This window comes from Tachysurus fulvidraco, chromosome 13 (genome assembly GCF_022655615.1).
Source record: "Tachysurus fulvidraco isolate hzauxx_2018 chromosome 13, HZAU_PFXX_2.0, whole genome shotgun sequence".
NCBI lineage: Eukaryota > Metazoa > Chordata > Actinopteri > Siluriformes > Bagridae > Tachysurus > Tachysurus fulvidraco.
Window position 1 is genome coordinate 3,453,176 of NC_062530.1, and position 20,753 is coordinate 3,473,928.

A 20,753-nucleotide genomic window follows, 5' to 3' on the forward strand; every position below is an offset into this window, starting at 1 on the left:
ATTTATTTTCTGTATGGTTATCTAATAAACCAGCATAATAGCTAGTTTTGCTTAAATAATTGTGTCGCAGGTGCCAGACTCAATGCTTGTTACCTTCCAGGTTGCTGGGTGTTCTGTTAGTTTTGCCTCAACAATTGCATTGCAGGAGATACATTTATGAGTTTTATTAAGACTTCCAGTCAGTAACAAATAACTGTCAGAAGAGGGATTTGAACTCACGCCTCCATGTGGAGACCAGAACACCCAGCAACCTGGAAGGTAAAAACCTTGAGTCTAGCGCCTTAGACCACTCGGCCATTCTGACTGGAGTGGCAGCTTTTTTTCTTATTTATTTTTATTTAATTTATCTTCTATACGGTTATCCAATAAATCAGTACAATGGATACTTTTGCCTAAATAATTGTGTCGCAGGTGCCAGACTCAATGCTTGTTACCTTCCAGGTTGCTGGGTGTTCTGTTAGTTTTGCCTAAACAATTGTGTTGCAGGCGATACATTTATGAGTTTTATTAAGACTTCCAGTCAGTAACAAATAACTGTCAGAAGAGGGATTTGAACCCACGCCTCCATGTGGAGACCAGAACACCCAGCAACCTGGAAGGTAACGAACCTTGAGTCTGGCGCCTTAGACCGCTCGGCCATTCTGACTGGGATGCCCAGATCTTTTTCTTAATTTTTTAATTTTATTTGATTGATTTTCTGTATGGTTATCTAATAAACCAGCATAATAGCTAGTTTTGCTTAAATAATTGTGTCGCAGTCGCCAGACTCAATGCTTGTTACCTTCCAGGTTGCTGGGTGTTCTGTTAGTTTTGCCTAAACAATTGCATTGCAGGGGATACATTTATGAGTTTTATTAAGACTTCCAGTCAGTAACAAATAACTGTCAGAAGAGGGATTTGAACCCACGCCTCCATGTGGAGACCAGAACACCCAGCACCCTGGAAGGTAACAAACCTTAAGTCTGGCGCCTTAGACCACTCGGCCATTCTGACTGGGATGCCCAGCTCTTTTTCTTATTTTTTTTTTTAATTTAATTTATGTTCTGTACAGTTATCTAATAAATCAGCATAATGGCTAGTTTTTTCTAAACATTTGTGTCACAGGGGATACATTTATGATTTTTATTAAGACTTCCAGTCAGTAACAAATAACTGTCAGAAGAGGGATTTGAACCCACGCCTCCATGTGGAGACCAGAACACCCAGCAACCTGGAAGGTAACAAACCTTGAGTCTGGCGCCTTAGACCGCTCGGCCATTCTGACTGGAGTGGCAGCTTTTTTTCTTATTTATTTTTATTTAATTTTTCTTCTGTACGGTTATCCAATAAATCAGTACAATGGCTACTTTTGCCTAACTAATTGTGTCGCAGGCGCCAGACTCAATGCTTGTTACCTTCCAGGTTGCTGGGTGTTCTCTTAGTTTTGCCTAAACAATTGCGTTGCAGGCGATACATTTATGAGTTTTATTAAGACTTCCAGTCAGTAACAAATAACTGTCAGAAGAGGGATTTGAACTCACGACTCCATGTGGAGACCAGAACACCCAGCACCCTGGAAGGTAACGAACCTTAAGTCTGGCGCCATAGACCACTCGGCCATTCTGACTGGGATGCCCAGCTCTTTTTCTTAATTTTTTTTTAATTTAATTTATGTTCTGTACAGTTATCTAATAAATCAGCATAATGGCTAGTTTTGTCTAAACATTTGTGTCACAGGGGATACATTTATGAGTTTTATTAAGACTTCCAGTCAGTAACAAATAACTGTCAAAAGTGGGATTTGAACCCACGCCTCCATGTGGAGACCAGAACACCCAGCACCCTGGAAGGTAACAAACCTTGAGTCTGGCGCCTTAGACCACTCGGCCATTCTGACTGGGATGCCCAGCTCTTTTTCTTTTTTTTTTTTTTATTTAATTTATGTTCTGTACAGTTATCTAATAAATCAGCATAATGACTAGTTTTCTCTAAACATTTGTGTCACAGGGGATACATTTATGATTTTTATTAAGACTTACAGTCAGTAACAAATAACTGTCAAAAGTGGGATTTGAACCCACGCCTCCATGTGGAGACCAGAACACCCAGCACACTGGAAGGTAACGAACCTTGAGTCTGGCGCCTTAGACCACTCGGCCATTCTGACTGGGATGCCCAGCTATTTTTCTTAATTTTTTAATTTTATTCAATTTATTTTCTGTATGGTTATCTAATAAACCAGCATAATAGCTAGTTTTGCTTAAATAATTGTGTCGCAGGCGCCAGACTCAATGCTTGTTACCTTCCAGGTTGCTGGGTGTTCTGTTAGTTTTGCCTAAACAATTGGGTTGCAGGCGATACATTTGTGAGTTTCATTAAGACTTCCAGTCAGTAACAAATAATTGTCAGAAGTGGGATTTGAACCCACGCCTCCATGTGGAGACCAGAACACCCAGCAACCTGGAAAATAACAAACCTTGAGTCTGGCACCTTAGACCACTCGGCCATTCTGACTGGAGTGGCAGCTTTTTTTCTTATTTATTTTTATTTAATTTATCTTCTGTACGGTTATCCAATAAATCAGTACAATGGCTACTTTTGCCTAACTAATTGTGTCGCAGGTGCCAGACTCAATGCTTGTTACCTTCCAGGTTGCTGGGTGTTCTGTTAGATATGCCTAAACAATTGTGTTGCAGGGGATACATTTATGAGTTTCATTAAAACTTCCAGTCAGTAACAAATAACTGTCAGAAGAGGGATTTGAACACACGCCTCCATGTGGAGACCAGAACACCCAGCACACTGGAAGGTAAGGAACCTTGACTCTGGCGCCTCAGACCGCTCGGCCATTCTGACTGGGATGCCCAGCTCTTTTTCTTAATTTTTTACAGCATAATAGCTAGTTTTGCTTAAATAATTGTGTCGCAGGCGCCACACTCAATGCTTGTTACCTTCCAGGTTGCTGGGTGTTCTGTTAGTTTTGCCTCAACAATTGCGTTGCAGGGGATATATTTATGAGTTTTATTAAGACTTCCAGTCAGTAACAAATAACTGTCAGAAGAAGGATTTGAACTCACGCCTCCATGTGGAGACCAGAACACCCAGCAACCTGGAAGGTAACAAGCATTGAGTCTGGCGCCTTAGACCACTCGGCCATTCTGACTGGGATGCCCAGTTCTTTTTCTTATTTTTTTTTTTAATTAATTTTTAATTTATGTTCTGTACAGTTATCTAATAAATCCGCATAATGGCTAGTTTTCTCTAAACATTTGTGTCACAGGGGATACATTTATGATTTTTATTAAGACTTCCAGTCAGTAACAAATAACTGTCAGAAGAGGGATTTGAACCTACGCCTCCATGTGGAGACCAGAACACCCAGCACCCTGGAAGGTAACGAACCTTAAGTCTGGCGCCTTAGACCACTCGGCCATTCTGACTGGGATGCCCCGCTCTTTTTCTTATTTTTTCTTTTTTATTTAATTTATGTTCTGTACAGTTATCTAATAAATCAGCATAATGGCTAGTTTTCTCTAAACATTTGTGTCACAGGGGATACATTTATGATTTTTATTAAGACTTCCAGTCAGTAACAAATAACTGTCAGAAGTGGGATTTGAACCCACGCCTCCATGTGGAGACCAGAACACCCAGCACACTGGAAGGTAACAAACCTTGAGTCTGGCGCCTTACACCGCTTGGCCATTCTGACTGGGATGCCCAGCTCTTTTTCCTAATTTTTTTATTTTATTTAATTTATTTTCTGTATGGTTATCTAATAAACCAGCATAATAGCTAGTTTTGCTTAAATAATTGTGTCGCAGGTGCCAGACTCAATGCTTGTTACCTTCCAGTTTGCTGGGTGTTCTGTTAGTTTTGCCTCAACAATTGCGTTGCAGGGGATACATTTATGAGTTTTATTAAGACTTCCAGTCAGTAACAAATAACTGTCAGAAGAGGGATTTGAACCCACGCCTCCATGTGGAGACCAGAACACCCAGCAACCTGGAAGGTAACAAACCTTGAGTCTGGCGCCTTAGACCACTCGGCCTTTCTGACTGGATTGGCAGCTTTTTTTCTTAATTTTTTAATTTTATTTAATTTATTTTCTGTATGGTTATCTAATAAACCAGCATAATAGCTAGTTTTGCTTAAATAATTGTGTCGCAGGCGCCAGACTCAATGCTTGTTACCTTCCAGGTTGCTGGGTGTTCTGTTAGTTTTGCCTAAACAATTGCGTTGCAGGCGATACATTTATGAGTTTCATTAAGACTTCCAGTCAGTAACAAATAACTGTCAGAAGAGGGATTTGAACCCACGCCTCCATGTGGAGACCAGAACACCCAGCAACCTGGAAGGTAACAAACCTTGAGTCTGGCGCCTTAGACCGCTCGGCCATTCTGACTGGGATGCCCAGCTCTTTTTCTTAATTTTTTTTAATTTAATTTATGTTCTGTACAGTTATCTAATAAATCAGCATAATGGCTAGTTTTGTCTAAACATTTGTGTCACAGGGTATACATTTATGAGTTTTATTAAGACTTCCAGTCAGTAACAAATAACTGTCAGAAGAGGGATTTGAACCCACGCCTCCATGTGGAGACCAGAACACCCAGCACCCTGGAAGGTAACGAACCTTAAGTCTGGCGCCTTAGACCACTCGGCCATTCTGACTGGGATGCCCAGCTCTTTTTCTTATTTTTTCTTTTTTATTTAATTTATGTTCTGTACAGTTATCTAATAAATCAGCATAATGGCTAGTTTTCTCTAAACATTTGTGTCACAGGGGATACATTTATGATTTTTATTAAGACTTCCAGTCAGTAACAAATAACTGTCAGAAGTGGGATTTGAACCCACGCCTCCATGTGGAGACCAGAACAACCAGCACACTGGAAGGTAACAAACCTTGAGTCTGGCGCCTTAGACCGCTCGGCCATTCTGACTGGGATGCCCACCTCTTTTTCCTAATTTTTTTATTTTATTTATTTTATTTTCTGTATGGTTATCTAATAAACCAGCATAATAGCTAGTTTTGCTTAAATAATTGTGTCGCAGGTGCCAGACTCAATGCTTGTTACCTTCCAGTTTGCTGGGTGTTCTGTTAGTTTTGCCTCAACAATTGCGTTGCAGGGGATACATTTATGAGTTTTATTAAGACTTCCAGTCAGTAACAAATAATTGTCAGAAGAGGGATTTGAACCCACGCCTCCATGTGGAGACCAGAACACCCTGCACATAGGAAGGTAACGAACCTTGAGTCTGGCGCCTTAGACCGCTCGGCCATTCTGACTGGGATGCCCAGCTCATTTTCTTAATTTTTTAATTTTATTTAATTTATTTTCTGTATGGTTATCTAATAAACCAGCATAATAGCTAGTTTTGCTTAAAAAATTGTGTCGCAGGCGCCAGACTCAATGCTTGTTACCTTCCAGGTTGCTGGGTGTTCTGTTAGTTTTGCCTAAACAATTGCGTTGCAGGCGATACATTTATGAGTTTCATTAAGACTTCCAGTCAGTAACAAATAACTGTCAGAAGAGGGATTTGAACCCACGCCTCCATGTGGAGACCAGAACACCCAGCAACCTGGAAGGTAACAAACCTTGAGTCTGGCGCCTTAGACCACTCGGCCATTCTGACTGGGATGCCCAGTTCTTTTTCTTAATTTTTTTTTTATTTAATTTATGTTCCGTACAGTTATCTAATAAATCAGCATAATGGCTAGTTTTGTCTAAACATTTGTGTCACAGGGTATACATTTATGAGTTTTATTAAGACTTCCAGTCAGTAACAAATAACTGTCAGAAGTGGGATTTGAACCCACGCCTCCATGTGGAGACCAGAACACCCAGCACACTGGAAGGTAACAAACCTTGAGTCTGGCGCCTTAGACCGCTCGGCCATTCTGACTGGAATGCCCAGTTCTTTTTCTTAATTTTTCATTTTTATTTTATTTATTTTCTGTATGGTTATCTAATAAACCAGCATAATAGCTAGTTTTGCTTAAATAATTGTGTCGCAGGTGCCAGACTCAATGCTTGGTACCTTCCAGGTTGCTGGGTGTTCTGTTAGTTTTGCCTCAACAATTGCGTTGCAGGGGATACATTTTTGAGTTTTATTAAGACTTCCAGTCAGTAACAAATAATTGTCAGAAGAGGGATTTGAACCCACGCCTCCATGTGGAGACCAGAACACCCAGCACATTGGAAGGTAACGAACCTTGAGTCTGGCGCCTTAGACCGCTCGGCCATTCTGACTGGGATGCCCAGCTCATTTTCTTAATTTTTTAATTTTATTTAATTTATTTTCTGTATGGTTATCTAATAAACCAGCATAATAGCTAGTTTTGCTTAAATAATTGTGTCGCAGGCGCCAGACTCAATGCTTGTTACCTTCCAGGTTGCTGGGTGTTCTGTTAGTTTTGCCTAAACAATTGCGTTGCAGGCAAAACATTTATGAGTTTCATTAAGACTTCCAGTCAGTAACAAATAACTGTCAGAAGAGGGATTTGAACCCACGCCTCCATGTGGAGACCAGAACACCCAGCAACCTGGAAGGTAAAAACCTTGAGTCTAGCGCCTTAGACCACTCGGCCATTCTGACTGGAGTGGCAGCTTTTTTTCTTATTTATTTTTATTTAATTTATCTTCTATACGGTTATCCAATAAATCAGTACAATGGATACTTTTGCCTAAATAATTGTGTCGCAGGTGCCAGACTCAATGCTTGTTACCTTCCAGGTTGCTGGGTGTTCTGTTAGTTTTGCCTAAACAATTGTGTTGAAGGCGATACATTTATGAGTTTTATTAAGACTTCCAGTCAGTAACAAATAACTGTCAGAAGAGGGATTTGAACCCACGCCTCCATGTGGAGACCAGAACACCCAGCAACCTGGAAGGTAACGAACCTTGAGTCTGGCGCCTTAGACCGCTCGGCCATTCTGACTGGGATGCCCAGATCTTTTTCTTAATTTTTTAATTTTATTTGATTGATTTTCTGTATGGTTATCTAATAAACCAGCATAATAGCTAGTTTTGCTTAAATAATTGTGTCGCAGTCGCCAGACTCAATGCTTGTTACCTTCCAGGTTGCTGGGTGTTCTGTTAGTTTTGCCTAAACAATTGCATTGCAGGGGATACATTTATGAGTTTTATTAAGACTTCCAGTCAGTAACAAATAACTGTCAGAAGAGGGATTTGAACCCACGCCTCCATGTGGAGACCAGAACACCCAGCACCCTGGAAGGTAACAAACCTTAAGTCTGGCGCCTTAGACCACTCGGCCATTCTGACTGGGATGCCCAGCTCTTTTTCTTCTTTTTTTTTTTAATTTAATTTATGTTCTGTACAGTTATCTAATAAATCAGCATAATGGCTAGTTTTTTCTAAACATTTGTGTCACAGGGGATACATTTATGATTTTTATTAAGACTTCCAGTCAGTAACAAATAACTGTCAGAAGAGGGATTTGAACCCACGCCTCCATGTGGAGACCAGAACACCCAGCAACCTGGAAGGTAACAAACCTTGAGTCTGGCGCCTTAGACCGCTCGGCCATTCTGACTGGAGTGGCAGCTTTTTTTCTTATTTATTTTTATTTAATTTTTCTTCTGTACGGTTATCCAATAAATCAGTACAATGGCTACTTTTGCCTAACTAATTGTGTCGCAGGCGCCAGACTCAATGCTTGTTACCTTCCAGGTTGCTGGGTGTTCTGTTAGTTTTGCCTAAACAATTGCGTTGCAGGCGATACATTTATGAGTTTTATTAAGACTTCCAGTCAGTAACAAATAACTGTCAGAAGAGGGATTTGAACCCACGCCTCCATGTGGAGACCAGAACACCCAGCACCCTGGAAGGTAACAAACCTTAAGTCTGGCGCCTTAGACCACTCGGCCATTCTGACTGGGATGCCCAGCTCTTTTTCTTAATTTTTTTTTAATTTAATTTATGTTCTGTACAGTTATCTAATAAATCAGCATAATGGCTAGTTTTGTCTAAACATTTGTGTCACAGGGGATACATTTATGAGTTTTATTAAGACTTCCAGTCAGTAACAAATAACTGTCAAAAGTGGGATTTGAACCCACACCTCCATGTGGAGACCAGAACACCCAGCACCCTGGAAGGTAACAAACCTTGAGTCTGGCGCCTTAGACCACTCGGCCATTCTGACTGGGATGCCCAGCTCTTTTTCTTTTTTTTTTTTTTATTTAATTTATGTTCTGTACAGTTATCTAATAAATCAGCATAATGACTAGTTTCCTCTAAACATTTGTGTCACAGGGGATACATTTATGATTTTTATTAAGACTTACAGTCAGTAACAAATAACTGTCAAAAGTGGGATTTGAACCCACGCCTCCATGTGGAGACCAGAACACCCAGCACACTGGAAGGTAACGAACCTTGAGTCTGGCGCCTTAGACCACTCGGCCATTCTGACTGGGATGCCCAGCTATTTTTCTTAATTTTTTAATTTTATTCAATTTATTTTCTGTATGGTTATCTAATAAACCAGCATAATAGCTAGTTTTGCTTAAATAATTGTGTCGCAGGCGCCAGACTCAATGCTTGTTACCTTCCAGGTTGCTGGGTGTTCTGTTAGTTTTGCCTAAACAATTGGGTTGCAGGCGATACATTTGTGAGTTTCATTAAGACTTCCAGTCAGTAACAAATAATTGTCAGAAGTGGGATTTGAACCCACGCCTCCATGTGGAGACCAGAACACCCAGCAACCTGGAAAATAACAAACCTTCAGTCTGGCACCTTAGACCACTCGGCCATTCTGACTGGAGTGGCAGCTTTTTTTCTTATTTATTTTTATTTAATTTATCTTCTGTACGGTTATCCAATAAATCAGTACAATGGCTACTTTTGCCTAACTAATTGTGTCGCAGGTGCCAGACTCAATGCTTGTTACCTTCCAGGTTGCTGGGTGTTCTGTTAGATATGCCTAAACAATTGTGTTGCAGGGGATACATTTATGAGTTTCATTAAGACTTCCAGTCAGTAACAAATAACTGTCAGAAGAGGGATTTGAACACACGCCTCCATGTGGAGACCAGAACACCCAGCACACTGGAAGGTAAGGAACCTTGACTCTGGCGCCTCAGACCGCTCGGCCATTCTGACTGGGATGCCCAGCTCTTTTTCTTAATTTTTTACAGCATAATAGCTAGTTTTGCTTAAATAATTGTGTCGCAGGCGCCACACTCAATGCTTGTTACCTTCCAGGTTGCTGGGTGTTCTGTTAGTTTTGCCTCAACAATTGCGTTGCAGGGGATATATTTATGAGTTTTATTAAGACTTCCAGTCAGTAACAAATAACTGTCAGAAGAGGGATTTTAACTCACGCCTCCATGTGGAGACCAGAACACCCAGCAACCTGGAAGGTAACAAGCATTGAGTCTGGCGCCTTAGACCACTCGGCCATTCTGACTGGGATGCCCAGTTCTTTTTCTTATTTTTTTTTTTAATTAATTTTTAATTTATGTTCTGTACAGTTATCTAATAAATCCGCATAATGGCTAGTTTTCTCTAAACATTTGTGTCACAGGGGATACATTTATGATTTTTATTAAGACTTCCAGTCAGTAACAAATAACTGTCAGAAGAGGGATTTGAACCTACGCCTCCATGTGGAGACCAGAACACCCAGCACCCTGGAAGGTAACGAACCTTAAGTCTGGCGCCTTAGACCACTCGGCCATTCTGACTGGGATGCCCCGCTCTTTTTCTTATTTTTTCTTTTTTATTTAATTTATGTTCTGTACAGTTATCTAATAAATCAGCATAATGGCTAGTTTTCTCTAAACATTTGTGTCACAGGGGATACATTTATGATTTTTATTAAGACTTCCAGTCAGTAACAAATAACTGTCAGAAGTGGGATTTGAACCCACGCCTCCATGTGGAGACCAGAACACCCAGCACACTGGAAGGTAACAAACCTTGAGTCTGGCGCCTTACACCGCTTGGCCATTCTGACTGGGATGCCCAGCTCTTTTTCCTAATTTTTTTATTTTATTTAATTTATTTTCTGTATGGTTATCTAATAAACCAGCATAATAGCTAGTTTTGCTTAAATAATTGTGTCGCAGGTGCCAGACTCAATGCTTGTTACCTTCCAGTTTGCTGGGTGTTCTGTTAGTTTTGCCTCAACAATTGCGTTGCAGGGGATACATTTATGAGTTTTATTAAGACTTCCAGTCAGTAACAAATAACTGTCAGAAGAGGGATTTGAACCCACGCCTCCATGTGGAGACCAGAACACCCAGCAACCTGGAAGGTAACAAACCTTGAGTCTGGCGCCTTAGACCACTCGGCCTTTCTGACTGGATTGGCAGCTTTTTTCTTAATTTTTTAATTTTATTTAATTTATTTTCTGTATGGTTATCTAATAAACCAGCATAATAGCTAGTTTTGCTTAAATAATTGTGTCGCAGGCGCCAGACTCAATGCTTGTTACCTTCCAGGTTGCTGGGTGTTCTGTTAGTTTTGCCTAAACAATTGCGTTGCAGGCGATACATTTATGAGTTTCATTAAGACTTCCAGTCAGTAACAAATAACTGTCAGAAGAGGGATTTGAACCCACGCCTCCATGTGGAGACCAGAACACCCAGCAACCTGGAAGGTAACAAACCTTGAGTCTGGCGCCTTAGACCGCTCGGCCATTCTGACTGGGATGCCCAGCTCTTTTTCTTAATTTTTTTTTAATTTAATTTATGTTCTGTACAGTTATCTAATAAATCAGCATAATGGCTAGTTTTGTCTAAACATTTGTGTCACAGGGTATACATTTATGAGTTTTATTAAGACTTCCAGTCAGTAACAAATAACTGTCAGAAGAGGGATTTGAACCCACGCCTCCATGTGGAGACCAGAACACCCAGCACCCTGGAAGGTAACGAACCTTAAGTCTGGCGCCTTAGACCACTCGGCCATTCTGACTGGGATGCCCAGCTCTTTTTCTTATTTTTTCTTTTTTATTTAATTTATGTTCTGTACAGTTATCTAATAAATCAGCATAATGGCTAGTTTTCTCTAAACATTTGTGTCACAGGGGATACATTTATGATTTTTATTAAGACTTCCAGTCAGTAACAAATAACTGTCAGAAGTGGGATTTGAACCCACGCCTCCATGTGGAGACCAGAACAACCAGCACACTGGAAGGTAACAAACCTTGAGTCTGGCGCCTTAGACCGCTCGGCCATTCTGACTGGGATGCCCAGCTCTTTTTCCTAATTTTTTTATTTTATTTAATTTATTTTCTGTATGGTTATCTAATAAACCAGCATAATAGCTAGTTTTGCTTAAATAATTGTGTCGCAGGTGCCAGACTCAATGCTTGTTACCTTCCAGTTTGCTGGGTGTTCTGTTAGTTTTGCCTCAACAATTGCGTTGCAGGGGATACATTTATGAGTTTTATTAAGACTTCCAGTCAGTAACAAATAATTGTCAGAAAAGGGATTTGAACCCACGCCTCCATGTGGAGACCAGAACACCCTGCACATAGGAAGGTAACGAACCTTGAGTCTGGCGCCTTAGACCGCTCGGCCATTCTGACTGGGATGCCCAGCTCATTTTCTTAATTTTTTAATTTTATTTAATTTATTTTCTGTATGGTTATCTAATAAACCAGCATAATAGCTAGTTTTGCTTAAATAATTGTGTCGCAGGTGCCAGACTCAATGCTTGTTACCTTCCAGTTTGCTGGGTGTTCTGTTAGTTTTGCCTCAACAATTGCGTTGCAGGGGATACATTTATGAGTTTTATTAAGACTTCCAGTCAGTAACAAATAACTGTCAGAAGAGGGATTTGAACCCACGCCTCCATGTGGAGTCCAGAACACCCAGCAACCTGGAAGGTAACAAACCTTGAGTCTGGCGCCTTAGACCACTCGGCCTTTCTGACTGGATTGGCAGCTTTTTTTCTTAATTTTTTAATTTTATTTAATTTATTTTCTGTATGGTTATCTAATAAACCAGCATAATAGCTAGTTTTGCTTAAATAATTGTGTCGCAGGCGCCAGACTCAATGCTTGTTACCTTCCAGGTTGCTGGGTGTTCTGTTAGTTTTGCCTAAACAATTGCGTTGCAGGCGATACATTTATGAGTTTCATTAAGACTTCCAGTCAGTAACAAATAACTGTCAGAAGAGGGATTTGAACCCACGCCTCCATGTGGAGACCAGAACACCCAGCAACCTGGAAGGTAACAAACCTTGAGTCTGGCGCCTTAGACCGCTCGGCCATTCTGACTGGGATGCCCAGCGCTTTTTCTTAATTTTTTTTTAATTTAATTTATGTTCTGTACAGTTATCTAATAAATCAGCATAATGGCTAGTTTTCTCTAAACATTTGTGTCACAGGGGATACATTTATGATTTTTATTAAGACTTCCAGTCAGTAACAAATAACTGTCAGAAGTGGGATTTGAACCCACGCCTCCATGTGGAGACCAGAACAACCAGCACACTGGAAGGTAACAAACCTTGAGTCTGGCGCCTTAGACCGCTCGGCCATTCTGACTGGGATGCCCAGCTCTTTTTCCTAATTTTTTTATTTTATTTAATTTATTTTCTGTATGGTTATCTAATAAACCAGCATAATAGCTAGTTTTGCTTAAATAATTGTGTCGCAGGTGCCAGACTCAATGCTTGTTACCTTCCAGTTTGCTGGGTGTTCTGTTAGTTTTGCCTCAACAATTGCGTTGCAGGGGATACATTTATGAGTTTTATTAAGACTTCCAGTCAGTAACAAATAATTGTCAGAAGAGGGATTTGAAACCACGCCTCCATGTGGAGACCAGAACACCCTGCACATAGGAAGGTAACGAACCTTGAGTCTGGCGCCTTAGACCGCTCGGCCATTCTGACTGGGATGCCCAGCTCATTTTCTTAATTTTTTAATTTTATTTAATTTATTTTCTGTATGGTTATCTAATAAACCAGCATAATAGCTAGTTTTGCTTAAATAATTGTGTCGCAGGCGCCAGACTCAATGCTTGTTACCTTCCAGGTTGCTGGGTGTTCTGTTAGTTTTGCCTAAACAATTGCGTTGCAGGCGATACATTTATGAGTTTCATTAAGACTTCCAGTCAGTAACAAATAACTGTCAGAAGAGGGATTTGAACCCACGCCTCCATGTGGAGACCAGAACACCCAGCAACCTGGAAGGTAACAAACCTTGAGTCTGGCGCCTTAGACCACTCGGCCATTCTGACTGGGATGCCCAGTTCTTTTTCTTAATTTTTTTTTAATTTAATTTATGTTCCGTACAGTTATCTAATAAATCAGCATAATGGCTAGTTTTGTCTAAACATTTGTGTCACAGGGTATACATTTATGAGTTTTATTAAGACTTCCAGTCAGTAACAAATAACTGTCAGAAGTGGGATTTGAACCCACGCCTCCATGGGGAGACCAGAACACCCAGCACACTGGAAGGTAACGAACCTTGAGTCTGGCGCCTTAGACCGCTCGGCCATTCTGACTGGAATGCCCAGTTCTTTTTCTTAATTTTTCATTTTTATTTTATTTATTTTCTGTATGGTTATCTAATAAACCAGCATAATAGCTAGTTTTGCTTAAATAATTGTGTCGCAGGTGCCAGACTCAATGCTTGGTACCTTCCAGGTTGCTGGGTGTTCTGTTAGTTTTGCCTCAACAATTGCGTTGCAGGGGATACATTTTTGAGTTTTATTAAGACTTCCAGTCAGTAACAAATAATTGTCAGAAGAGGGATTTGAACCCACGCCTCCATGTGGAGACCAGAACACCCAGCACATTGGAAGGTAACGAACCTTGAGTCTGGCGCCTTAGACCGCTCGGCCATTCAGACTGGGATGCCCAGCTCATTTTCTTAATTTTTTAATTTTATTTAATTTATTTTCTGTATGGTTATCTAATAAACCAGCATAATAGCTAGTTTTGCTTAAATAATTGTGTCGCAGGCGCCAGACTCAACGCTTGTTACCTTCCAGGTTGCTGGGTGTTCTGTTAGTTTTGCCTAAACAATTGCGTTGCAGGCGATACATTTATGAGTTTCATTAAGACTTCCAGTCAGTAACAAATAACTGTCAGAAGAGGGATTTGAACCCACACCTCCATGTGGAGACCAGAACACCCAGCAACCTGGAAGGTAACAAACCTTGAGTCTGGCGCCTTAGACCACTCGGCCATTCTGACTGGGATGCCCAGTTCTTTTTCTTAATTTTTTTTTAATTTAATTTATGTTCCGTACAGTTATCTAATAAATCAGCATAATGGCTAGTTTTGTCTAAACATTTGTGTCACAGGGTATACATTTATGAGTTTTATTAAGACTTCCAGTCAGTAACAAATAACTGTCAGAAGTGGGATTTGAACCTACGCCTCCATGGGGAGACCAGAACACCCAGCACACTGGAAGGTAACGAATCTTGAGTCTGGCGCCTTAGACCGCTCGGCCATTCTGACTGGAATGCCCAGCTCTTTTTCTTAATTTTTCATTTTTATTTTATTTATTTTCTGTATGGTTATCTAATAAACCAGCATAATAGCTAGTTTTGCTTAAATAATTGTGTCGCAGGTGCCAGACTCAATGCTTGTTACCTTCCAGGTTGCTGGGTGTTCTGTTAGTTTTGCCTCAACAATTGCGTTGCAGGGGATACATTTATGAGTTTTATTAAGACTTCCAGTCAGTAACAAATAACTGTCAGAAGAGGGATTTGAACCCACGCCTCCATGTGGAGACCAGAACACCCAGCACCCTGGAAGGTATCGAACCTTAAGTCTGGCGCCTTAGACCGCTCGGCCATTCTGACTGGGATGCCCAGCTCTTTTTCTTAATTTTTAATTTTATTTAATTTATTTTCTGTATGGTTATCTAATAAACCAGCATAATAGCTAGTTTTGCTTAAATAATTGTGTCGCAGGCGCCAGACTCAATGCTTGTTACCTTCCAGGTTGCTGGGTGTTCTGTTAGTTTTGCCTCAACAATTGCGTTGCAGGGGATACATTTATGATTTTTATTAAGACTTCCAGTCAGTAACAAATAACTGTCAGAAGAGGGATTTGAACCCACGCCTCCATGTGGAGACCAGAACACCCAGCACCCTGGAAGGTAACGAACCTTAAGTCTGGCGCCTTAGACCACTCGGCCATTCTGACTGGGATGCCCAGCTCTTTTTCTTATTTATTTTTTTTTATTTAATTTATGTTCTGTACAGTTATCTAATAAATCAGCATAATGGCTAGTTTTCTCTAAACATTTGTGTCACAGGGGATACATTTATGATTTTTATTAAGACTTCCAGTCAGTAACAAATAACTGTCAGAAGTGGGATTTGAACCCACGCCTCCATGTGGAGACCAGAACACCCAGCACACTGGAAGGTAACAAACCTTGAGTCTGGCGCCTTAGACCGCTCGGCCATTCTGACTGGGATGCCCAGCTCTTTTTCTTAATTTTTATTTTTATTTAATTTATCTTCTATACGGTTATCCAATAAATCAGTACAAGTCAAGTCAAGTCAAGAAGCTTTTTATTGTCATTTCAACCATATATAGCTGTTGCAGTACACAGTGAAATGAGACAACGTTTCTCCAGGATCAAGGTGCTACATAAAACAAAGACAGGGCTAAGGACATGTAAGTAGTCTTAGCCACATAAAGTGCAACTGTGCAACCTGGTGCAAACAGTGCAGGACAAGACAAGCAAGACAGTGCAGGACAAAAGACAGTGCAGGACAAAAAACAGTGCAGACATTAAGTTACAAGACAATACAAAAAGTACAAAAAATGCAATACACAAAAGACAATACACAGTAACAGAAACAGCGCCGACCGACCAGTGTAAATACTGAATGTTCAAACAGTATTTTGTGCAGTAAAAGAATGAACAGCAGCAGGTTCTTAGCAGCAGGTCCTTTGGATTATATATGGAGTTGTGCAAAAAACAGCAGATGACTGAGATATTGTCCAATATGTGCAAAAACAGCAGAAAAGTGTGCAAAACAGTGTGTGTGTTTTGTGAGGGTCTGTGCAGTCCATACAGATGATATGTGTGTATGTTGTGCTCAGTATAGTACAGTTCGGTTATTGAGAAGTCTGATGGCTTGTGGGAAGAAACTGTTACGCAGTCTGGTCGTGAGGGCCCGAATGCTTCGGTACCTTTTTCCAGACGGCAGGAGGGTGAAGAGTGTGTGTGAGGGGTGTGTGGGGTCATCCACAATGCTGTTGCCTTTGCGGACGCAGCGTGTGGTGTAAGTGTCCATGATAGAGGGAAGAGAGACCCCAATGATCTTCTCCGCTGTCCTCACTATCCGCTGCAGGGTTTTGCGATCCGAGATCGTACAGTTCCCAAACCAGACAGTGATGCAGCTGCTCAGGATGCTCTCAATGGTCCCTCTGTAGAACATGGTCAGGGTTGGGGGAGGGAGATGTGCCTTTCTCAGCCTTCGGAGGAAGTAGAGACGCTGCTGGGCTTTCTTGGTGATGGCGCTGGTGTTGAGTGACCAGGTGAGGTTCTCCGCTAGATGAACACCCAGAAATTTGGTGCTCTTGACGATCTCTACAGATGATCCGTCGATGTTCAGCGGAGAGTGGTCGCTCTGTGCTCTCCTGAAGTCCACAACCATCTCTTTAGTTTTGTCCACATTCAGAGAAAGGTTGTTGGCTCTACACCAGGCAGTTAGTTGTTGCACCTCCTCCCTGTATGCTGACTCGTCGTTCTTGTTGATGAGACCCACCACGGTCGTGGCATCGGCGAACTTAATAATATGATTCGATCTGTGCATTGCTGCACAGTCGTGAGTCAGCAGAGTGAACAGCAGTGGACTGAGCACGCAGCCTTGAGGAGCTCCAGTGTTCAGTGTGGTGGTGCTGGAGATGCTGTTCCCGATCCGGACTGACTGAGGTCTCCCAGTCAGGAAGTCCAGGATCCAGTTGCAGAGGGAGGTGTTTAGTCCCAGCAGGCTCAGCTTCCCAATCAGGTGCTGAGGGATGATTGTATTGAATGCTGAACTAAAGTCTATGAACAGCATTCGTACATAAGTGTCCTTATTGTCCAGATGGGTGAGGGCTAAGTGGAGGGCTGTGGTAATGGCATCGTCTGTGGAGCGGTTTGGACGATACGCGAACTGTAGGGGGTCAAGTGAGGGTGGTAGCTGGGTCTTGATGTGCCTCATGACGAGCTTCTCGAAGCACTTCATAACTATGGGTGTGAGTGCAACGGGACGATAGTCATTGAGGCAAGACACTGTAGACTTCTTTGGGACAGGAACGATGGTGGTAGTTTTGAGGCACGTAGGAACAACGGCGCTGCTCAGGGAAATGTTGAAGATGTCCGTAAAGACATCCGCTAGCTGTTCCGCACATTCTCTGAGCACCCTGCCAGGAATGTTGTCTGGTCCAGCAGCCTTCCGTGGGTTAACTCTGCATAGAGATCTCCTCACGTCGGCCGTGGATAGACAGAGTACCTGGTCGTCGGGACGAGGGATGGTCTTCCTTGGCGTAACGTTGTTCTGTACCTCGAACCGAGCGTAGAACTCGTTCAACGCGTCTGGGAGGGAGGCGTCGCTATCACAAGCAGGTGAAGCTGTCTTGTAGTTTGTGATCGCCTGTATGCCCTGCCACATGCGCCGGGTGTCTCCGCTGTCCTGGAAGTGGCTGTGGATTGTCTGGGCATGTGCACGCTTTGCCTCTCTGATGGCTCGGGACAGTTTGGCCCTTGCTGTTCTTAGGGCCACCCTGTCCCCTGTTCTGAAGGCTAGGTCCCTAGACCTCAGCAGAGCACGCACATTAGCATTCATCCACGGCTTCTGGTTGGGGCGTGTAGTGATGGTCTTGGAAACGGTCACGTCATCAATGCACTTGCCGATGTAACTGGTCACTGCTGACGTGTACTCCTCCAAGTTGACGGAGTCGCCGTTGGTTGCAGCCTCCCTGAAGATATTCCAGTCAGTGCACTCAAAGCAGTCCTGAAGAGCAGAAGTGGCTCCTGCTGGCCAGGTTTTCACCTGCTTCAGAACCGGTTTTGAGCGTCTGACGAGTGGTCTGTATGCTGGAATTAGCATAACAGTGATGTGGTCTGAGTAGCCAAGGTGGGGGCGGGGCTCCGCACGGTACGCACCGGGAATGTTTGTGTAAACAAGATCCAGCGTGTTTTCACCTCTCGTAGCAAAGTCCACATGCTGATGGAATTTAGGGAGCACTGACTTAAGATTTGCATGGTTGAAATCTCCGGCGATGATAAAAAGTCCGTCGGGGTGAACATTCTGTAGGTCGCTAATAGCTCCGTATAGCTCACTTAGCGCCTCTTTAGCATTAGCGCTAGGAGGAATGTAAACTCCGACAATGTAAACAGTAGTAAATTCCCGTGGTAAATAAAATGGTCTGCATCTAACAGTCACAAACTCTACTGACGATGAGCAGTAAGTAGAAACAAGCACAGAGTTCTTGCACCATTCCGTGTTGATATAAACACACACACACCACCACCGCGAGTCTTACCGCAAAGAGCTGCATTTCTGTCGGCTCTAAATGAAGTTAGCCCGTCCAGCTGAATGGCGGCGTCCGGAACTCTGTCGCTGAGCCACGTCTCCGTGAAAACAAACACACAGCAGTTTCTAACCTCTCTCCGTGTAGAGCGTTCGAGTCGGATGTAGTCCAGTTTATTGTCCAGGGAGCAAACGTTGGATAGTAGAATGGATGGGAGAGCCGGCCGGCTAGGGTTTGTTTTTAGCCTAGCACGGACGCCCGCTCGCTTACCACGCTTCCGCTTCCTCGCGAACCGCTTTCGGCGTCCCCTCCCCTGGTCTCTGGTATCAGGCGACACCGGGGACTGGAGGCCTGGTCTCCGCAGCAAGCCGAGGTCACGAAGCCTAACCAGTACATCATCGTGCAGGTTGGTTGTTACACGATTTCTGTAATTTATTAGGTCCTGGTGTTTGTATACATGTTTGTATACATGAACACCGCTGTCTCTGGCATCCATGTAGAAGCAATGGTCGGGCTCAGAACCGTAAATAAAGACTTAAAAACGTAATTAGCACCGTATTGAATCCGGAGAGGCCGCTGCGTGCTACTGCCGCGCCGCCATCTTGGATCATCTAAATCTAAATCAATGGCTACAATGGCTACTTTTGCCTAAATAATTGTGTCGCAGGCGCCAGACTCAATGCTTGTTACCTTCCAGGTTGCCGGGTGTTCTGTTAGTTTTGCCTAAACAATTGTGTTGCAGGGGATACATTTATGAGTTTTATTAAGACTTCCAGTCAGTAACAAATAACTGTCAGAAGAGGGATTTGAACCCACGCCTCCATGTGGAGACCAGAACACCCAGCACCCTGGAAGGTATCGAACCTTGAGTCTGGCGCCTTAGACCACTCGGCCATTCTGACTGGGATGCCCAGCTCTTTTTCTTATTTTTTTTTTTATTTAATTTATGTTCTGTACAGTTATCTAATAAATCAGCATAATGGCTAGTTTTCTCTAAACATTTGTGTCACAGGGGATACATTTATGATTTTTATTAAGACTTCCAGTCAGTAACAAATAACTATCAGAAGTGGGATTTGAACCCACGCCTCCATGTGGAGACCAGAACACCCAGCACACTGGAAGGTAACAAACCTTGAGTCTGGCGCCTTAGACCGCTCGGCCATTCTGACTGGGATGCCCAGCTCTTTTTCTTAATTTTTAATTTAATTTAATTTATTTTCCGTATAGTTATCTAATAAACCAGCATAATAGCTAGTTTTGCTTAAATAATTGTGTCGCAGGTGCCAGACTCAATGCTTGTTACCTTCCAGGTTGCTGGGTGTTCTGTTAGTTTTGCCTCAACAATTGCGTTGCAGGGGATACATTTATGAGTTTTATTAAGACTTCCAGTCAGTAACAAATAATTGTCAGAAGAGGGATTTGAACCCACGCCTCCATGTGGAGACCAGAACACCCAGCACCCTGGAAGGTAACGAACCTTGAGTCTGGCGCCTTAGACCGCTCGGCCATTCTGACTGGGATGCCCAGCTCATTTTCTTAATTTTTTAATTTTATTTAATTTATTTTCTGTATGGTTATCTAATAAACCAGCATAATAGCTAGTTTTGCTTAAATAATTGTGTCGCAGGCGCCAGACTCAATGCTTGTTACCTTCCAGGTTGCTGGGTGTTCTGTTAGTTTTGCCTAAACAATTGCGTTGCAGGCGATACATTTATGAGTTTCATTAAGACTTCCAGTCAGTAACAAATAACTGTCAGAAGAGGGATTTGAACCCACGCCTCCATGTGGAGACCAGAACACCCAGCAACCTGGAAGGTAACGAACCTTGAGTCTGGCGCCTTAGACCGCTCGGCCATTCTGACTGGGATGCCCAGCTCTTTTTCTTAATTTTTTAATTTTATTTAATTTATTTTCTGTATGGTTATCTAATAAACCAGCATAATAGCTAGTTTTGCTTAAATAATTGTGTCGCAGGCGCCAGACTCAATGCTTGTTACCTTCCAGGTTGCTGGGTGTTCTGTTAGTTTTGCCTAAACAATTGCGTTGCAGGCGATACATTTATGAGTTTCATTAAGACTTCCAGTCAGTAACAAATAACTGTCAGAAGAGGGATTTGAACCCACGCCTCCATGTGGAGACCAGAACACCCAGCAACCTGGAAGGTAACAAACCTTGAGTCTGGCGCCTTAGACCACTCGGCCTTTCTGACTGGAGTGGCAACTTTTTTTCTTATTTATTTTTATTTAATTTATCTTCTGTACGGTTATCCAATAAATCAGTACAATG

The 20,753-nt window shown here is 42.3% G+C and overlaps 42 non-coding genes across 42 annotated transcripts; all 42 read right to left on the bottom strand.

The window, feature by feature from the left end:
* Positions 1–535: 535 nt before the first annotated feature.
* On the bottom strand, positions 536–646 carry trnal-caa. The gene is made up of 2 exons: positions 609–646; positions 536–581 (listed from the first exon to the last, which is right to left on the bottom strand). It is a non-coding gene; the product is annotated as a tRNA-Leu (tRNA).
* Positions 647–882: 236 nt separating this feature from the next.
* trnastop-uca lies at positions 883–993 on the bottom strand. Its single transcript has 2 exons — positions 956–993; positions 883–928 (listed from the first exon to the last, which is right to left on the bottom strand). It is a non-coding gene; the product is annotated as a tRNA-Leu (tRNA).
* A 160-nt stretch (positions 994–1,153) lies between these two features.
* On the bottom strand, positions 1,154–1,264 carry trnal-caa. Its single transcript has 2 exons — positions 1,227–1,264; positions 1,154–1,199 (listed from the first exon to the last, which is right to left on the bottom strand). It is a non-coding gene; the product is annotated as a tRNA-Leu (tRNA).
* Positions 1,265–1,765: 501 nt separating this feature from the next.
* Positions 1,766–1,876, bottom strand: trnal-caa. Its single transcript has 2 exons — positions 1,839–1,876; positions 1,766–1,811 (listed from the first exon to the last, which is right to left on the bottom strand). It is a non-coding gene; the product is annotated as a tRNA-Leu (tRNA).
* Positions 1,877–2,035: 159 nt separating this feature from the next.
* trnal-caa lies at positions 2,036–2,146 on the bottom strand. Its single transcript has 2 exons — positions 2,109–2,146; positions 2,036–2,081 (listed from the first exon to the last, which is right to left on the bottom strand). It is a non-coding gene; the product is annotated as a tRNA-Leu (tRNA).
* A 236-nt stretch (positions 2,147–2,382) lies between these two features.
* trnal-caa lies at positions 2,383–2,493 on the bottom strand. The gene is made up of 2 exons: positions 2,456–2,493; positions 2,383–2,428 (listed from the first exon to the last, which is right to left on the bottom strand). It is a non-coding gene; the product is annotated as a tRNA-Leu (tRNA).
* Positions 2,494–3,308: 815 nt separating this feature from the next.
* trnal-uaa lies at positions 3,309–3,419 on the bottom strand. The gene is made up of 2 exons: positions 3,382–3,419; positions 3,309–3,354 (listed from the first exon to the last, which is right to left on the bottom strand). It is a non-coding gene; the product is annotated as a tRNA-Leu (tRNA).
* Positions 3,420–3,580: 161 nt separating this feature from the next.
* Positions 3,581–3,691, bottom strand: trnal-caa. The gene is made up of 2 exons: positions 3,654–3,691; positions 3,581–3,626 (listed from the first exon to the last, which is right to left on the bottom strand). It is a non-coding gene; the product is annotated as a tRNA-Leu (tRNA).
* A 582-nt stretch (positions 3,692–4,273) lies between these two features.
* trnal-caa lies at positions 4,274–4,384 on the bottom strand. The gene is made up of 2 exons: positions 4,347–4,384; positions 4,274–4,319 (listed from the first exon to the last, which is right to left on the bottom strand). It is a non-coding gene; the product is annotated as a tRNA-Leu (tRNA).
* A 158-nt stretch (positions 4,385–4,542) lies between these two features.
* On the bottom strand, positions 4,543–4,653 carry trnal-uaa. The gene is made up of 2 exons: positions 4,616–4,653; positions 4,543–4,588 (listed from the first exon to the last, which is right to left on the bottom strand). It is a non-coding gene; the product is annotated as a tRNA-Leu (tRNA).
* A 161-nt stretch (positions 4,654–4,814) lies between these two features.
* trnal-caa lies at positions 4,815–4,925 on the bottom strand. The gene is made up of 2 exons: positions 4,888–4,925; positions 4,815–4,860 (listed from the first exon to the last, which is right to left on the bottom strand). It is a non-coding gene; the product is annotated as a tRNA-Leu (tRNA).
* A 236-nt stretch (positions 4,926–5,161) lies between these two features.
* trnal-caa lies at positions 5,162–5,272 on the bottom strand. The gene is made up of 2 exons: positions 5,235–5,272; positions 5,162–5,207 (listed from the first exon to the last, which is right to left on the bottom strand). It is a non-coding gene; the product is annotated as a tRNA-Leu (tRNA).
* Positions 5,273–5,508: 236 nt separating this feature from the next.
* Positions 5,509–5,619, bottom strand: trnal-caa. The gene is made up of 2 exons: positions 5,582–5,619; positions 5,509–5,554 (listed from the first exon to the last, which is right to left on the bottom strand). It is a non-coding gene; the product is annotated as a tRNA-Leu (tRNA).
* Positions 5,620–5,778: 159 nt separating this feature from the next.
* trnal-caa lies at positions 5,779–5,889 on the bottom strand. The gene is made up of 2 exons: positions 5,852–5,889; positions 5,779–5,824 (listed from the first exon to the last, which is right to left on the bottom strand). It is a non-coding gene; the product is annotated as a tRNA-Leu (tRNA).
* A 236-nt stretch (positions 5,890–6,125) lies between these two features.
* trnal-caa lies at positions 6,126–6,236 on the bottom strand. Its single transcript has 2 exons — positions 6,199–6,236; positions 6,126–6,171 (listed from the first exon to the last, which is right to left on the bottom strand). It is a non-coding gene; the product is annotated as a tRNA-Leu (tRNA).
* Positions 6,237–6,472: 236 nt separating this feature from the next.
* trnal-caa lies at positions 6,473–6,582 on the bottom strand. The gene is made up of 2 exons: positions 6,545–6,582; positions 6,473–6,518 (listed from the first exon to the last, which is right to left on the bottom strand). It is a non-coding gene; the product is annotated as a tRNA-Leu (tRNA).
* Positions 6,583–6,813: 231 nt separating this feature from the next.
* Positions 6,814–6,924, bottom strand: trnal-caa. The gene is made up of 2 exons: positions 6,887–6,924; positions 6,814–6,859 (listed from the first exon to the last, which is right to left on the bottom strand). It is a non-coding gene; the product is annotated as a tRNA-Leu (tRNA).
* Positions 6,925–7,160: 236 nt separating this feature from the next.
* On the bottom strand, positions 7,161–7,271 carry trnal-uaa. Its single transcript has 2 exons — positions 7,234–7,271; positions 7,161–7,206 (listed from the first exon to the last, which is right to left on the bottom strand). It is a non-coding gene; the product is annotated as a tRNA-Leu (tRNA).
* A 160-nt stretch (positions 7,272–7,431) lies between these two features.
* On the bottom strand, positions 7,432–7,542 carry trnal-caa. Its single transcript has 2 exons — positions 7,505–7,542; positions 7,432–7,477 (listed from the first exon to the last, which is right to left on the bottom strand). It is a non-coding gene; the product is annotated as a tRNA-Leu (tRNA).
* A 231-nt stretch (positions 7,543–7,773) lies between these two features.
* On the bottom strand, positions 7,774–7,884 carry trnal-uaa. The gene is made up of 2 exons: positions 7,847–7,884; positions 7,774–7,819 (listed from the first exon to the last, which is right to left on the bottom strand). It is a non-coding gene; the product is annotated as a tRNA-Leu (tRNA).
* A 159-nt stretch (positions 7,885–8,043) lies between these two features.
* On the bottom strand, positions 8,044–8,154 carry trnal-caa. Its single transcript has 2 exons — positions 8,117–8,154; positions 8,044–8,089 (listed from the first exon to the last, which is right to left on the bottom strand). It is a non-coding gene; the product is annotated as a tRNA-Leu (tRNA).
* Positions 8,155–8,313: 159 nt separating this feature from the next.
* On the bottom strand, positions 8,314–8,424 carry trnal-caa. The gene is made up of 2 exons: positions 8,387–8,424; positions 8,314–8,359 (listed from the first exon to the last, which is right to left on the bottom strand). It is a non-coding gene; the product is annotated as a tRNA-Leu (tRNA).
* Positions 8,425–8,660: 236 nt separating this feature from the next.
* trnaf-gaa lies at positions 8,661–8,771 on the bottom strand. Its single transcript has 2 exons — positions 8,734–8,771; positions 8,661–8,706 (listed from the first exon to the last, which is right to left on the bottom strand). It is a non-coding gene; the product is annotated as a tRNA-Phe (tRNA).
* Positions 8,772–9,586: 815 nt separating this feature from the next.
* On the bottom strand, positions 9,587–9,697 carry trnal-uaa. The gene is made up of 2 exons: positions 9,660–9,697; positions 9,587–9,632 (listed from the first exon to the last, which is right to left on the bottom strand). It is a non-coding gene; the product is annotated as a tRNA-Leu (tRNA).
* Positions 9,698–9,858: 161 nt separating this feature from the next.
* trnal-caa lies at positions 9,859–9,969 on the bottom strand. Its single transcript has 2 exons — positions 9,932–9,969; positions 9,859–9,904 (listed from the first exon to the last, which is right to left on the bottom strand). It is a non-coding gene; the product is annotated as a tRNA-Leu (tRNA).
* A 581-nt stretch (positions 9,970–10,550) lies between these two features.
* Positions 10,551–10,661, bottom strand: trnal-caa. The gene is made up of 2 exons: positions 10,624–10,661; positions 10,551–10,596 (listed from the first exon to the last, which is right to left on the bottom strand). It is a non-coding gene; the product is annotated as a tRNA-Leu (tRNA).
* A 159-nt stretch (positions 10,662–10,820) lies between these two features.
* trnal-caa lies at positions 10,821–10,931 on the bottom strand. The gene is made up of 2 exons: positions 10,894–10,931; positions 10,821–10,866 (listed from the first exon to the last, which is right to left on the bottom strand). It is a non-coding gene; the product is annotated as a tRNA-Leu (tRNA).
* A 161-nt stretch (positions 10,932–11,092) lies between these two features.
* On the bottom strand, positions 11,093–11,203 carry trnal-caa. Its single transcript has 2 exons — positions 11,166–11,203; positions 11,093–11,138 (listed from the first exon to the last, which is right to left on the bottom strand). It is a non-coding gene; the product is annotated as a tRNA-Leu (tRNA).
* A 236-nt stretch (positions 11,204–11,439) lies between these two features.
* On the bottom strand, positions 11,440–11,550 carry trnal-caa. The gene is made up of 2 exons: positions 11,513–11,550; positions 11,440–11,485 (listed from the first exon to the last, which is right to left on the bottom strand). It is a non-coding gene; the product is annotated as a tRNA-Leu (tRNA).
* Positions 11,551–12,132: 582 nt separating this feature from the next.
* On the bottom strand, positions 12,133–12,243 carry trnal-caa. Its single transcript has 2 exons — positions 12,206–12,243; positions 12,133–12,178 (listed from the first exon to the last, which is right to left on the bottom strand). It is a non-coding gene; the product is annotated as a tRNA-Leu (tRNA).
* Positions 12,244–12,402: 159 nt separating this feature from the next.
* Positions 12,403–12,513, bottom strand: trnal-caa. The gene is made up of 2 exons: positions 12,476–12,513; positions 12,403–12,448 (listed from the first exon to the last, which is right to left on the bottom strand). It is a non-coding gene; the product is annotated as a tRNA-Leu (tRNA).
* Positions 12,514–13,096: 583 nt separating this feature from the next.
* Positions 13,097–13,207, bottom strand: trnal-caa. The gene is made up of 2 exons: positions 13,170–13,207; positions 13,097–13,142 (listed from the first exon to the last, which is right to left on the bottom strand). It is a non-coding gene; the product is annotated as a tRNA-Leu (tRNA).
* Positions 13,208–13,366: 159 nt separating this feature from the next.
* trnal-caa lies at positions 13,367–13,477 on the bottom strand. The gene is made up of 2 exons: positions 13,440–13,477; positions 13,367–13,412 (listed from the first exon to the last, which is right to left on the bottom strand). It is a non-coding gene; the product is annotated as a tRNA-Leu (tRNA).
* A 583-nt stretch (positions 13,478–14,060) lies between these two features.
* Positions 14,061–14,171, bottom strand: trnal-caa. Its single transcript has 2 exons — positions 14,134–14,171; positions 14,061–14,106 (listed from the first exon to the last, which is right to left on the bottom strand). It is a non-coding gene; the product is annotated as a tRNA-Leu (tRNA).
* Positions 14,172–14,330: 159 nt separating this feature from the next.
* trnal-caa lies at positions 14,331–14,441 on the bottom strand. The gene is made up of 2 exons: positions 14,404–14,441; positions 14,331–14,376 (listed from the first exon to the last, which is right to left on the bottom strand). It is a non-coding gene; the product is annotated as a tRNA-Leu (tRNA).
* Positions 14,442–14,677: 236 nt separating this feature from the next.
* trnal-uaa lies at positions 14,678–14,788 on the bottom strand. The gene is made up of 2 exons: positions 14,751–14,788; positions 14,678–14,723 (listed from the first exon to the last, which is right to left on the bottom strand). It is a non-coding gene; the product is annotated as a tRNA-Leu (tRNA).
* A 235-nt stretch (positions 14,789–15,023) lies between these two features.
* On the bottom strand, positions 15,024–15,134 carry trnal-caa. Its single transcript has 2 exons — positions 15,097–15,134; positions 15,024–15,069 (listed from the first exon to the last, which is right to left on the bottom strand). It is a non-coding gene; the product is annotated as a tRNA-Leu (tRNA).
* A 161-nt stretch (positions 15,135–15,295) lies between these two features.
* On the bottom strand, positions 15,296–15,406 carry trnal-caa. Its single transcript has 2 exons — positions 15,369–15,406; positions 15,296–15,341 (listed from the first exon to the last, which is right to left on the bottom strand). It is a non-coding gene; the product is annotated as a tRNA-Leu (tRNA).
* A 3,849-nt stretch (positions 15,407–19,255) lies between these two features.
* On the bottom strand, positions 19,256–19,366 carry trnal-caa. Its single transcript has 2 exons — positions 19,329–19,366; positions 19,256–19,301 (listed from the first exon to the last, which is right to left on the bottom strand). It is a non-coding gene; the product is annotated as a tRNA-Leu (tRNA).
* Positions 19,367–19,525: 159 nt separating this feature from the next.
* On the bottom strand, positions 19,526–19,636 carry trnal-caa. Its single transcript has 2 exons — positions 19,599–19,636; positions 19,526–19,571 (listed from the first exon to the last, which is right to left on the bottom strand). It is a non-coding gene; the product is annotated as a tRNA-Leu (tRNA).
* Positions 19,637–19,871: 235 nt separating this feature from the next.
* trnal-caa lies at positions 19,872–19,982 on the bottom strand. The gene is made up of 2 exons: positions 19,945–19,982; positions 19,872–19,917 (listed from the first exon to the last, which is right to left on the bottom strand). It is a non-coding gene; the product is annotated as a tRNA-Leu (tRNA).
* Positions 19,983–20,218: 236 nt separating this feature from the next.
* Positions 20,219–20,329, bottom strand: trnal-caa. Its single transcript has 2 exons — positions 20,292–20,329; positions 20,219–20,264 (listed from the first exon to the last, which is right to left on the bottom strand). It is a non-coding gene; the product is annotated as a tRNA-Leu (tRNA).
* Between the last annotated feature and the right edge of the window lie 424 nt (positions 20,330–20,753).